The 12,632-nt window shown below is 47.4% G+C and overlaps 1 protein-coding gene across 18 annotated transcripts in view; it reads left to right on the top strand.

Moving 5' to 3' along the window:
- Positions 1 to 5,271: 5,271 nt before the first annotated feature.
- LOC119466381 (serine/threonine-protein kinase WNK1-like) overlaps positions 5,272 to 12,632 on the top strand; it is a 420,835-nt gene continuing 413,474 nt past the window's right edge. For 10 of the 18 annotated variants that reach the window (XM_049657241.1, XM_049657234.1, XM_049657230.1 and 7 more), the window contains exon 1: positions 5,273 to 5,834. The gene's annotated coding sequence lies outside the window, so the exon portion shown is untranslated. Of the gene's footprint in view, positions 5,835 to 12,632 lie in introns of all 18 variants that reach the window. The other 8 variants (XM_049657238.1, XM_049657247.1, XM_049657246.1 and 5 more) reach the window with 3 other exon arrangements.

The following is a 12,632-nucleotide window of genomic DNA, read 5'->3' as shown; positions in this document are numbered from 1 at the left end:
CGGCTCATACCTCGTGACCTATTTTTGTTTCAAACTGAGTGTCCTCAGCACAGCAGCCCCAGTGCTTTACCCATTTTACCATGGATTACCCAGTGACCCAAGTTTACGGAAAAATGGATAAAGACCCAGACAGACAGGAAGATAGGATATTCCACACTTTTCAGGGGTTAAGAATGCTGATTCTAGGCAATATACACAACTGGCCTGTTATGTATGCATTGCCAGCATTGCAGGAGAACAATTCACAATTTAGAGCTTTTATTGGTAAAACCACAACAATGTACCCAATTTTAATTTCACAAGAAACAGTAGTGCCATCTGGTTTATGTATTCGTCACAGGCTCCAGAAGGAGTATTGCGTAGAGGGGGGAGGGCATCGCATAACAAAGGAGCCAAAAAGTTATACGTTAGAAATATAAACAGCGACACAAGATCAATACAGTAACTTGAAAAGAACAAATTATAAAATCTTGAAGCAAAATTTTACCATTAGAGAGCTGAGATATACAGCGAATAGTACGATTGCATAATTACATAAAAAAAGTTACATACACCAGAAGTAGAAACCACTTGAACACTACCCAAACATACTTATTTTTTTGTCTGAAGGTTACAGTATTGTTAATGTGAGCAATGTTATCGAGAAGACCATTCCAATGCCTAATGGCACATGGCAAAGCAGACAAGTTAAAGGCATCAGTTCGACCAAAAATGTGCTGGACGCTAAGGCGATTGTGCAAGCACCTAGATGTGTGGGATGGACAAACAAGAAGGAAGGTGGACGACTGCTCACTATGAATGATTTTATGTAGCAGACAAAGCGACACTACACTTCAAAGGATGGTAGTGACAATGACAACGTAATGTTAGATACGCTCAAATATTGGTTGTAATCCCTGGCAATTAAACGTGCAGCACAGTTTTGGCTGTACTCAAGAATGCGGATTAGATATGCCTGGAGAAGTGACCTAATTGAACCTGCCAATTCTAGTTGGGGCAAGAATAATGTTTGATATGCAAGCTTTCTTGTGAAGGAAGGAGCAGCATGAAGGTTGCATTTTTGAAGATTGATGATCAAAGCACTTGTGTATATGGAGGTTAATCGATAGTATATACAACACTGCCACAGTGCAGTCGAGACATTGCAGTAGTGAAAAAAATTCAGAGCACTTATCAAACAAGGTCATGTATGCAAACAGCAACACAACACACATGGAGATGAGATGCAGTGCAACAATGCCCTTGTAGCCTACAATGTGTGGTTACTCAATATTTAGAAGCAGCGACACTACTACTGGGGCAACTATAAGTGTTGTGCACGGGTGACGAGTTGACTGTAGTAGCAGCAGAAGGCACAGGTTGTGAACTTGCGGGCGATCATCTGTTGCGACGACAATGAACTGTAGACTGCCTAGGTCGAAGGGAACACAGTACCTTGGCCTGTTGACTCTTCATTGATGTTGCGTAAGGGCCCACAATTTGTGCAGAAAGCGTGTGGCCATCCATGGCTCAATCACAGTTGTACGGTTGTTGGTGCCGATATTGCTCTTAAATTTTCCAAAAATGCGGGCATGACCAACTTAGTCATCTGCAGTTTCTTTTCTGTCACCACCAAAGAACACTGCCAATGGTGCAGTTTTTTGGTAGACTTAACATCTTTTAAAAGCACATTAAAAGAACATTGCCAATAATTTGTCATCAAATTGAGAAGACACAAAGAACAGACCAGCTTAGCTAGCCTCCACATTTTGCAAACAGAATAGCAGCTCACTTTGAAGAAAATGGGTCATCATGATTACTAAGGGCATGCAAAGCATGGAATGCCAGATTGGGAGCAGTACTGGGGCACTCCTGACAATCTTCTCACGGTAGACATTGTCTTATAACACATGCTAGGCATGTAGATATGCTTCATATTAAAACTGCAAGGCTGGCCAGCAGCATATCGCAGCACCATCGCCATCGGCGTCTGTCAAGCAAGGACGCCTGGCTACGTAAATGCGTCGACGCTACCGAACAGGGCGGGCACAGAGGCGCCGCTCCAGGGCGCCAGTTCGCGAACTGGCCGTTGCCAAGACGCCGACGCGAATTGGATATTTCGAGCGTCTGCACAGCACGGATTTCATGGCGTTCTGCCACCACAGCTGCACCACTCGTTTCAAGCACAGAGCACAAAATGAGGCCTCATGGCGTTCTCCTACCCACAGCTGATACACTCGTTTCAAGCGCAGTACTCAAACCACACATTCAGCGCTGAACCGTGGGCGGTCGACACAGTCACATTTTTGTGACTTGTAGAGAGCAGCACATCCCTCGACGTTCGTTAAGCAAAGGCGGACACGGCGACGCCACATCGCGGTTCGCTGAACTGTGCTGTCGAGGCGCTACGCCACTTCGACATTTCAATCGTCACCACCGCCGCATTGTCAAGGAACACGGATCACACAATGCAGATTCTGTATTGCCAGAGCTCACCGAGGCCAAAGCCGCACTGCCACACAAGCACTACTCACGGTTTTCCGCCAAGTAAGACAGAACCTACAACCAATACACAAGCAACGCAAGCACAATCGCACACGCAATGTTGAACAACGCGCGGTCGGCGCGGGCCCAGAGAACGATCACGCCGAGAACGAACACGCCGTCGCAAGCCGTCCACCTTCCTCCATGATGCCGTCGTCGCTTGGCGCCACCATCGCGCCTTCTCAAAAGTCCCTAAATGATCGTGTCCCTAGGTGCCTAGGATCGAGTCACGTGAGGGATTTTTGTACGACATTTAGACGCACGCGTGACACATACGCTGGATGGATGGATGGATGAGGCTGAACCCTTTAAATCGGGCGGTGGCATACGCCACCTAGCCATGCGTCCCGATATCCTGTGACCAGCTGCAAAGAGACCGCTTAAGGACCCTGCGTGTCGTGACCCCCCAGCTCCTGGGAATTCATCAAAGCGAAAAGCAGAGTCGCTGTTGCCTGCTCATTAATATTTTGGTGCCAGGTAGGAGGTAACCGAGGAGACACAAAGTGCTTCAACACAAACCACCAGTAACCACGCTTACCTAGCTAGTCACTATCTGGTCATGATGAAAAGGCTTCGGGCTCAAGTTGTCTACCAGCGCTCGAAGGGCGGGGGGCTACTGAGAAAGTTCTCTATAGAGAAAGAAAAGATGAAAGAGGACAACGACGACAAACACTATATTGCCGTCAAAAAGATCGTTGGCGATTCCCAGAAACGTGAGACAAAGGCTGTTTTTCTCCGTCACCAGATACAAGTCTATGGCAGTAAACGACCTTGTTATTCAGAAGAAGTTGTCAGAGAGTGTTAGATTTGGCGCTTCCTTTCGTCAAAAGGTTATGATCACGCTCAACAATCTGACCTGTCGACACTGCCGGCGAAGTGTACGCTTCACCAAAATCGCATGTTTTTGGCACTTTTGGACAACATTGCGGCTTTCTTTGAAACGGCTGCGAAGCACTTTCCGCGAATAAAAGTGCATGAAGTGCTGCAACTTCTCCTTGCACTCTACCATGAACAATAACGCATCTTGAACTGCCCAGATGTTGGCAATTGTCACGCCAGGCGCACAGCTGGTGTGATTGCTGACAAATTTGTCCGACTACTTTTGGTAAATCACACAAAGATTAACGAAAAAAATGAAAAGCCAGTTGCTTATGTGCATAAGCCACCCAGAAAATATTTTAGGCTTTATTGTACGTGATGTGAAGGTTGTTGGCACCAAAATGTACAAGAGTGCACTGTATAGATCAGCAAATAAATAGTTTGTACCTGTAAAATTTTTACCTTTGTTGCAGCCTCGCAGTATTTGCACCTCTCTTATAAATTGAAGTGCATGTACTGAGATAATCATTTTTCCTAAGTAACGACATTTGTATTCAATATTTGTGGATGCTGGCTTAACCTTCCCCTTTAATCTTTCGAGCGTCGTCTGCTACAGGCGTGCGGCTTCAAACAGAGGCTGTAAGCCGTTTATTCACATCGTATGAGGCTATGGTGTTGACTACTGATTATAAATTACTGATTACTGAATACAGATTAGGCTTTAAAATTCGAGATAACTTGCGTCTGACAGCCGGAATTGCACAGATGTGGCTGGTGCCGGAGCGCATCTGTGAACGCGCTTTGCGGAGGCGGCAACGGTGAGCTAACAGCGCCACCACAGAGTTGCGGCGACAGGCGGCAGCATCCATCATTGCAAAGGCCGTAAGGGAGCGCGGAGGGTGGAGTCGAGTCCGGCCGTGCTCCTGCCTGCCGGATTAGGGTGGCTAGAACCTAGCCGGATTATCGGCGATCCCATTGATAGCGGCCGTAGTCGGAACTATGGCTGTGGCGCCACTTACGTAGGGTTGTCGCGTGCGAGCTTTTTACGTTTTTGGTGCTCATAGGTGACAAAAATACGTAAAAGTAAATAAAAATTGTGTAAATACATATATATTTTAGTGTTGTAATAATATAGAAATGTAAAGCGGTCGTTGTCAAAACTTGTGATGGGGGCGCCACTTACGTATGGGTCTGCGCTTTTTGAAAGTAAACTTCGCATTTTCGACCATATGGCCTCTTTATTCTATGATATGGCTGCAAGGAAAAACTTAGATAAAGCAGTGAAACATTCACAGCGACGTTTCTGCGGCTTCCAAAAAAGAAATCGTCTGCTGCCACCGCAACCGCCCATTCTAACCTTTATTATGGCAAGAATGTGAACAACTTTCGTCGTCCTTTACTGCTATCATGCGGCAGTTGTGACATCTCCGTGACGAGGTTTGCCGCTCCCTTCAATATGCTGACTTTTTCCCTACGTAGGTGGCGCCGTCATAGACGGCGGCCTTTTCGCGCTCACCCGGCAGGCATATATTAGGAGGCTATGGACTACGATCAGGTCACGTGAGAGAGACGCACGCGCACTGATCTCCACTAGTACAGATCAGTGCGCACGCGCAAAGCCACCGCAAAGCATCGGGGCTAACGGGGCTGATTTTTTTCAAAACATTGAGGTTTCGGGACAGTAGAGGCAAAATAGACTTTAAGCGGGTAGAAATAACCAAACGGAGGTTATCTGATTGGTGGCTAAAATCAAGGCAGGGGTAAAATTTCACCCACCACAAAGTACAAAATATGTTAATAGTCACGGCTAGGTGGCGTATGCCACCGCCCGATTTAAAGGGTTCAGCAAGTTTGTATGGGTATTCTGTGGTTCAGCCTCATCCATCCATCTGTCCATCAGTCGCGCAGCAGTACCTTCGGCAGCCTTCGTTCCCTTCTCTTGGGTCGCGTTCCGCTGCAGAACGTAGTCCATAAACTACGCAACTGATTTGGCCGTGCTGTGAAACGGGTGAAACTGCGGGAAGCGTCGGCGGCCATTGACGATGTTGGTAGTCGAGGTGCCGACGTCTTCGCCTGGGGTCGCCATCCCGACCGTCTGAGAGTCGCGGGACCTTGCCAACTGAGGTAGCTAGCGCGTACTCGACAGCACTGGTGCACCATCGGATAAGGTGAAGAAGGAGAAGAAGAAGAAGAAAAAAAAAAAATTCCGCGCCAGTGTGTGTGTGTGTGTGTGTGTGTGTGTGTTGTGCGCCGTCGGAGTGCCTGCGGCGGCTAGGCGGCCGCAGCGCAGGATGGCTCTGAGTTCAACGCTGTCCGCAGCTCCCTGTAGTAATCGGGATTCGCATCGGTGATCGTACGGCAACATCACTGACGTGTGCCTAAGCCTAAGTGTGTGTGGTTTCGGCTCCGGCCGCGCACGTTGCTCGGCTGTCGCGCAATCAGGAGTCCAGGCTCCCGAGCCCGAAGAAGGATGGATTCCGCGAGACATCCAGGTAAGCGACGCGTTTCGTAGTCAGTGGTGCGCGGTGTTTGCCCCGCCTGCTGCATGACGCTTTCGTTGTGACAACGTCCGCCTTGACCATGTTTGAATCGCCTCCGTTTAACAGATTTCAGCATAATAGTCCTTCATGGGGACGACCAGTGTCACCCCTGCGCAGTCTTCCTGGCTGAGTGTACTACGCCTTCTCTACGCCGGCGCTCATAGCACAGTCCTTTATACGCGCCCTTCGCAGATGACGCGTTGGGCCGTCATCGACAATGTCGGCTGGCTGACGGGTCTCCGACTTTCCGATATCTTGCGTAGCTATGCAGCGCTGACCCCGGCATATCTGATGCTCGTTGGCTGATTAGCATGAGTGATGCTCCTTCAAAAATTCGTTTCTCTCCAGCCAATTCGGCAAGTCGTGCAAAAACGAGAAAACGCGCCTGATTACTGATGTCGGTGCACATGTTTCTCTCTCCTTTTCTCTTAATTTTTGTTTGTTCACGAGTGACTCATCGTATCATCGTAAGGCTGGACGGGTTCACTTTTCCTGACAGCTTTGGATGTAACTTGAATAAACGCACGCCTAGATTTCGGAGACCTCGCTTGGATTCTTGTTATCGATGACGTAAAGTGCCAATGTTTTCGTTTTTTCGTGCCCAACTTCTAGTTGCAGCGAAGCACTTAGAGCCTTGTTCTTCACACGGCTGTCGTTGACTTCGGCTCAAACGCCATGTCAAGAAGTTTCAAGATGTCGCGTTTCGTTGATGGGGTTGAATTTTGTCGCAACCGCGGTGCCGGAGCTTGTGGCGGGCCGTGAGGGTTGATGGTTTACGAAACAAGCTTGTCTGGAGGGTATTTTTCTGTTTAAAATTGCATAGATACTTAAAAAAACGTGGTGTAACAGATGTGTGGAGAAATCGTATGGGACATTTTCTTTTTTTTTTCATTGTTTTTAAAAGCAGCAAGCTCTCGGCGGCGGCTGGTATGCTTTCATATGAACCAAATTAACTGCGCAAGGTGGAGTAATTGCTATCAAATTTGCCACTGGGGCACAGTCGAACGCCGCCCTTTCTGGTCTGTGCTGCCGGCTACTCCGTTCGGGGGCTTTTCGTGCCAACATGAAAGAGAGGCAAGACTGCGGTTTATTCTCAGTCCTTCCTGCACTCGGATGCTGCAGCCCCGAATTTGATGATAATAGCCCGGCCGTCGTGTGCTGCACCAGTTTCCTGCCCAAGGCCGTCGTTCGCTGCACAGACGGCTGCTGCTGGTATGCGCGCTCGTCTGTTGACCCGTTTTGGAAGGCTACGGGGTAATAAGCGCTGCTCGCCAGCACAAGCAAAAGTAAGGGGAAGTCCAGTCTAGACGACGGTGGCAAAAAGAACAGCTTTCCCGGGCTGCACGTTCTTGACAATGACCTGGTTCGGTCCAGACGCGCCGTGTTTTCGAACGCGGCACACCGTACACAGTCGACCGCCCACCCGTGGGATCCTTCGTGGCCGAGCAGTTCACGTGAGCATTGTGTGCTTAGTGTCTCGATCTCCGTTCAGCAGCAAAAGAAGTTTTGTTACAGGCTCTGCTGTTGCCGAGCTCACCGTAATTTTTAAACATGGCTCTGCCAAAAAAAAAAAAAAAAAGAAAAAAAGAAAAACGAGCACTAGCAACAAGATGTGCCGGAAAGCGTGCAGGTAAAGTAGGTTTGAAAATTTATTTAACGTGAATAAGTTATACGAAGTACACATTATTTGGGACCCAACAAACTTGTTAAAGGGTCCCTACCGATTGATATTAAGAAAACAAACTTATGGCAGTTGCTATTTTATACTGTGTAATCACATAAAACAAAAGCAGCCGAAGTAAGTAAAACAAGAAAGTACAGTTTTAGAGATAATTTTACGCACATTATAAATTTACTAACAATTTTCTTTTTACATCATCATAAGCATCTACAGAGGAAAAGAAAATGTGAGGATGTGTGCATGCATGCACAGTGCTATGCATTGTCAATAAATGTTGCTTTAATTTTTGTAAGAAATCTATGTAATATTCTTGGAGTGGTATGGTTATGGTCAAGCCTATTCCAAACTGAGGTGCCTGTAAACTGCAATGTAGAGTGACCATAATTAGTATTTACCCTAGGCAATAAAAAACTACAGTGCTCCCGACAGTGCTAAGTGAGGGACGAATTGAGTGTTGTCAAGGCGAGTTTTTTGTTAACTATTTGATGCATGAGGGAGGCGATGTTGAATGTTGTCAAATCGTAAATGTTGATGTTCAGGGTTTTAAATAAGTATTCACTCTTAATATGCTTATTGTGGGCTGCTATAATGTGAAAACCTCTTTCTTGAAGTGTAAACACCAGTGAGAGTTTGGTATGTGCAACCCCAGATCGCTGTGCAGTAGTTAATGTGAGAGTGAACAAATGCGTTGTAAAGGTTGATAAGTGTGTCAGGAGGGAAGTTGTTTTGACATTTTGACAGCACTACAGAGTGCATGTGAAGGTGGAATATTAAATGGTTATCGATAATAACACCAAGTTTTGTCTCACTAGATTGTTTTATGGGATGGTTATTGTAAATGACATCTCAATGAATAGTCGTCTTCCTTTTTTTTCGGAAGGAAATGGGATACGGTCCTCGTTGGGTTAAGGTGAAGGGCACATTCAATGTGTACCAATGGTGCAAAATTTCTAATTCAGAGTTAAACTTATAGGTTGCATTCCTCATGATCAGCTAGTAAAAGGTTATTGTCGTCTGCATAGATTACAGGGGAGGGGTTAGCACATGCAAGCTGTGACGGCAAGTCATTTATATGGAGTAAAAAAATAAAATAAAGGCCCAAGTATGGACCCCTGGGGAATGTCGAGGTTAATAAGGGTGCTGTTGGACTGAAAATCTCCTAGTTGAACAATCTGTTGCCAGTCTTTTAAGTAACTGCAAATTAATGTCAAAGGTATTCCGTTAATTCTGTAGGGAAGCAATTCATCTTTCAATATAAAATGGTTTCGAAAATCAAAATCTTTCGCAAGGTTTATGAACAATCCCGCCACTAGGTAACCACTGTCTATTGATTTTCTAATTAAGCCTGTAAATGTTGAGACTGCAGTTTGTGTGGAAAGGCCTTTTCTAAAACCGAATTGTTGACGAGAAAGACTATTCTGCTTGTCCAAATAGTCATTAAGGTGGCTCGTGAATATCTTTTCAAGTATTTTGCTGAAGAATGGTAGCACTGAAATTGGATGGTGGATTTTTATCCTGAGCTTGTCCTTTTACTTGTAAAGTGACAACACTTTGGCAGTTTTTATCCGTGCTGGAAACGGACCCATGACAAATATAGTATAGACAATATGCACGAGAACTGGTCGCACAATATCTGTTACAAGTTTAACGACGTGCATCGAAATATTGTCAATTCCAGAGGGCTGTGTTTCGCAAACTTGAAATAATTGAAGCCACCTCAAGCTCGTCCATAGGCTAAAGATAAAAATAAGCATTTGCACGGGGATTGTACATTGCATCAAAGTCTTTACCCATTAAGTTATTGTGGGACGAAAAGTAGGCACTAAATGTACGATGAAGGGTGCTGACACATGCTACCCGCGTCTACCCAAGTGACTCGGAGCCTAGTTGACCGAAGGAGTGCACACGTTTATTCGGCAACACCATATATATAGAACACATGATGCGTAGCGCTCTCTACATCTCTCCCCCGAGATATGTACACAAGAAACACCAAACACTTCACAAGTCAAGTCTTCTCGGAGTCTTGACTCGACGCCCAAACCTGGTGACTCTCACGCCACGATCATTGGAGACTTGTGGTGTCGCTGTTACCGTCGTCGGCGCTTCGTGCTCCTCGCGGTTTTCACTCTGAGCTGGCTCATTGTTGGGTCTGAATAGGGCACTAGATGTATCCTATTACGCACAAGCACCGCGTTGGGTGTTTTCACGACGTACGAGCGGCGCTTGGAGGCTGGGCTAAGAACACACGCCATATCCTTGATGTCTCAAACCCACACCATATCTCCTGGCTGCAGCAGAGGAAGGACTGTCGCGCCATGACGGCGATCGAATTCTTTCTTCTGCTGCCTTCTCACCTCTTCGTCTTGGCACTTGAAATCGTCTGGCGCCGGCCACTTCGGTTCCAGGCGGTCCACTGTCTTGGGAAGCCTGGTTCGCAGGCTGCGACCCAACAGAAGCTGCGCTGGGCTGAACCCTGTGATGCCTGCAGGGTCTCTGTACGACAGAAGAGCCAGAAAAGGATCGTCTGCTTTCGCAAACAATTCTTTGATTGTACGCACCATCCTTTCCACTTCCCCATTTGACTGCGGGTAGTTTGGATTGAGGTGATGTGTTGGAAGCCATAGCGCAAAAGCTGCAAAGGCATGTGAAGCAAACTGCGGTCTATTATCGCTTTGTACTACTGCAGGAATGCCAAAACGAGCAAAAATGCTTTTGACTGCATTGATGACCGCCTCAGAGTTCGTGCTTCGCATGTAGATGACTTCAGGATAGCGAGAACAATAATCAACTACTAGTAGGTAGTTGTGTCTTTTGTAACTAAACAAGTCCATTCCTACTTCTTGCCACGTTTGCACCGGAGTCTTCGTTACCACCAATGGCTCACTTCTTTACGCTCGTGTGACTGCACACTGTCTGCAGCGAGTGACTCTGTCCCGTATTTGCTGCGAAAGTCCGTATCACCACACGGAATCCTGGGCCCTTAAGCGGCATCGGTTAATTCCCTGGTGGCCTTCCTGGATAAGTTCGAGTGTATCCTTTTGCAGCGAAGCCGGGATGACAAAGCGATTACCTTTTAGCAAGACGCCGTTTCACAAAGAGAGATCTCCTCGATGGCTCCAGTACTTCTTGATGTGCTCCGGAAGCCTGTCTCGATGAGGCCAGCCCTTAGTGCAGTATTTGACGAGCTGGTTGCATTCCCAATCCAGTTCTTGGTGCCTACGAACATCATCTACAGTCACCAGCTTCGTGTCTGTGACCGTAGCAACTTGAAATTCCACAAACTCCTCTACCACATCCACCGGACTGATCGACGGCTTCTCATCTGGAGCCCTTGAAAGAGTATCGGCAGTGGCTAGCTGCTTGCCAGGAACGTAGACCACGCTAAATTGGTAGCGCATAAGTTTGATGCGAAACCTTTGAATACGTGGGGGCATCGTGTCCAAGTCAGCGTTACCAAGTAGTGTTACCAGCGGCTGGTGATCGGTTTCTACCGTGAAATTTAAGCCACGCACGTTTTAGTCAAAATGGTATACTGCCCATGCTACCGCCAGCGCCTCTTTCTCTGTTTGGGCTGTAGCGCTGTTCCACTTCAGTAAGCGACCTAGATGCAAACGCTACCGTGCGTCGCTCGCCCGATGGTTGTTCCTGCAGAAGAACGGTTCCCAATACAAATGAGCTCGCGTCGCATGAGACAATAGTGTTACGACTGGGATGGTACTTTGCAACGCACAGGTCTGAGGTGAGCATTGCCTTTACTCGATTAAAAGCAGTCTCTTGAAGCGGTCCCCATTGCCATGCATTTTGCTCGCCTAGCAAAGTGCGAGTAGGGGCGGTTGCCTGCGAAAGGTTGGGCAGGAAGCGACCAATACGATTAGCCATGCCAAGGAATCGCCTTACCCCAGCAACGTCATTGGGTGGTTCCAAGTTGCGCAGTGCTTCGAGCTTGCTGTAACTTCGCGAGATACCGTTGGCTTCGATAACCACACCCAGAAACTCTACTTTGTCTTGACCGAAGCAGCATTTTGACTTGTTGAGTACTCAACTCCGGCTCTCCTTAGACATTCAAGAACCTCCACAAGTCGCTTGTCGTACTCTTCTCGGTATTTGCTAAAAACCAGGATGTCTATCATGTTGATGACGTTCGGTTGCCCCTCCAGAACTCGAGCCATTTCTCTCTGAAAATACTCCGGTGCTGAAGTCAGGCCAAAAGGTAGACGACAGTAGCAGTAGCATCCAAATGGCATAATGAATGTTGTATACTCTTGGCATTCTTGGGACAATCGCACTTGGTGAAATTCTGCTGTCGCGTCCAGCTTCGAGAACACTTTGGCGTCGCCCAGTTGCCCGAGCACCCATTCGACCGTTGGAAGCACGTGCCTTTCACGAAGAACTTCTTTGTTGAGCTTTGTTAAGTCCACACATGTTCGGATGCCACCTGATGCCTTCGGTACTGCAACCAGACCGGCACACCATGGCGTCGGGTTCGTAATGCGCCTGACGACACCTTGTTTTTCCATCTGGTCCAGCTCCTGCTTTACCTGGTTGTACAGAGGAATGGGAATTCTGCGAGGTACACTGAGAGCAAATGGCCTGGCATTTGGCTCGAGTCAAATAGCGTCCTCCTCCCCTACGGCACCAAGCCCTTCGTAGATGTCCTGGCCAGGGGTTTCGTCGCTTGCAGAGCTGGCTTGCTTTTCAGGTCGCTGTGCGGCGTCGATGAACTTCACGACTCCCAATGCGAGGATAACAGGGTAGCCTAGTAGAGGTGTAGACTGCGAAGGCATGACGTAGACTGACTGTATGCAGGTGCGGCTCTTCCACTCCAAAGTAGCTGTGAATTGACCTGTTACTTTCAAAGGATAATTTCCTGGACCGGTGAGATGACCTTCCGGTTTTTCGAGTTGCGACGGTACTCCCGAAAAAGTGCATGGAACAACGGTAACTTCTGCTCCTGAGTCAACCTTGAACTTGAGTGGGACTCCATTCACGTGGACCCAAACAAACTTAGCATTTGCCTCACTGGTCTTGACAGCATTCATCTCGATGGCATGTGACTGTCGGCTTTG

The sequence above is a fragment of the Dermacentor silvarum genome, chromosome 10, assembly GCF_013339745.2.
Source record: "Dermacentor silvarum isolate Dsil-2018 chromosome 10, BIME_Dsil_1.4, whole genome shotgun sequence".
NCBI classification, from domain to species: Eukaryota; Metazoa; Arthropoda; class Arachnida; order Ixodida; family Ixodidae; genus Dermacentor; species Dermacentor silvarum.
The sequence above is the reverse complement of the archived record's forward strand: the minus strand, read 5'-3'. Positions and strand labels throughout refer to the sequence as shown.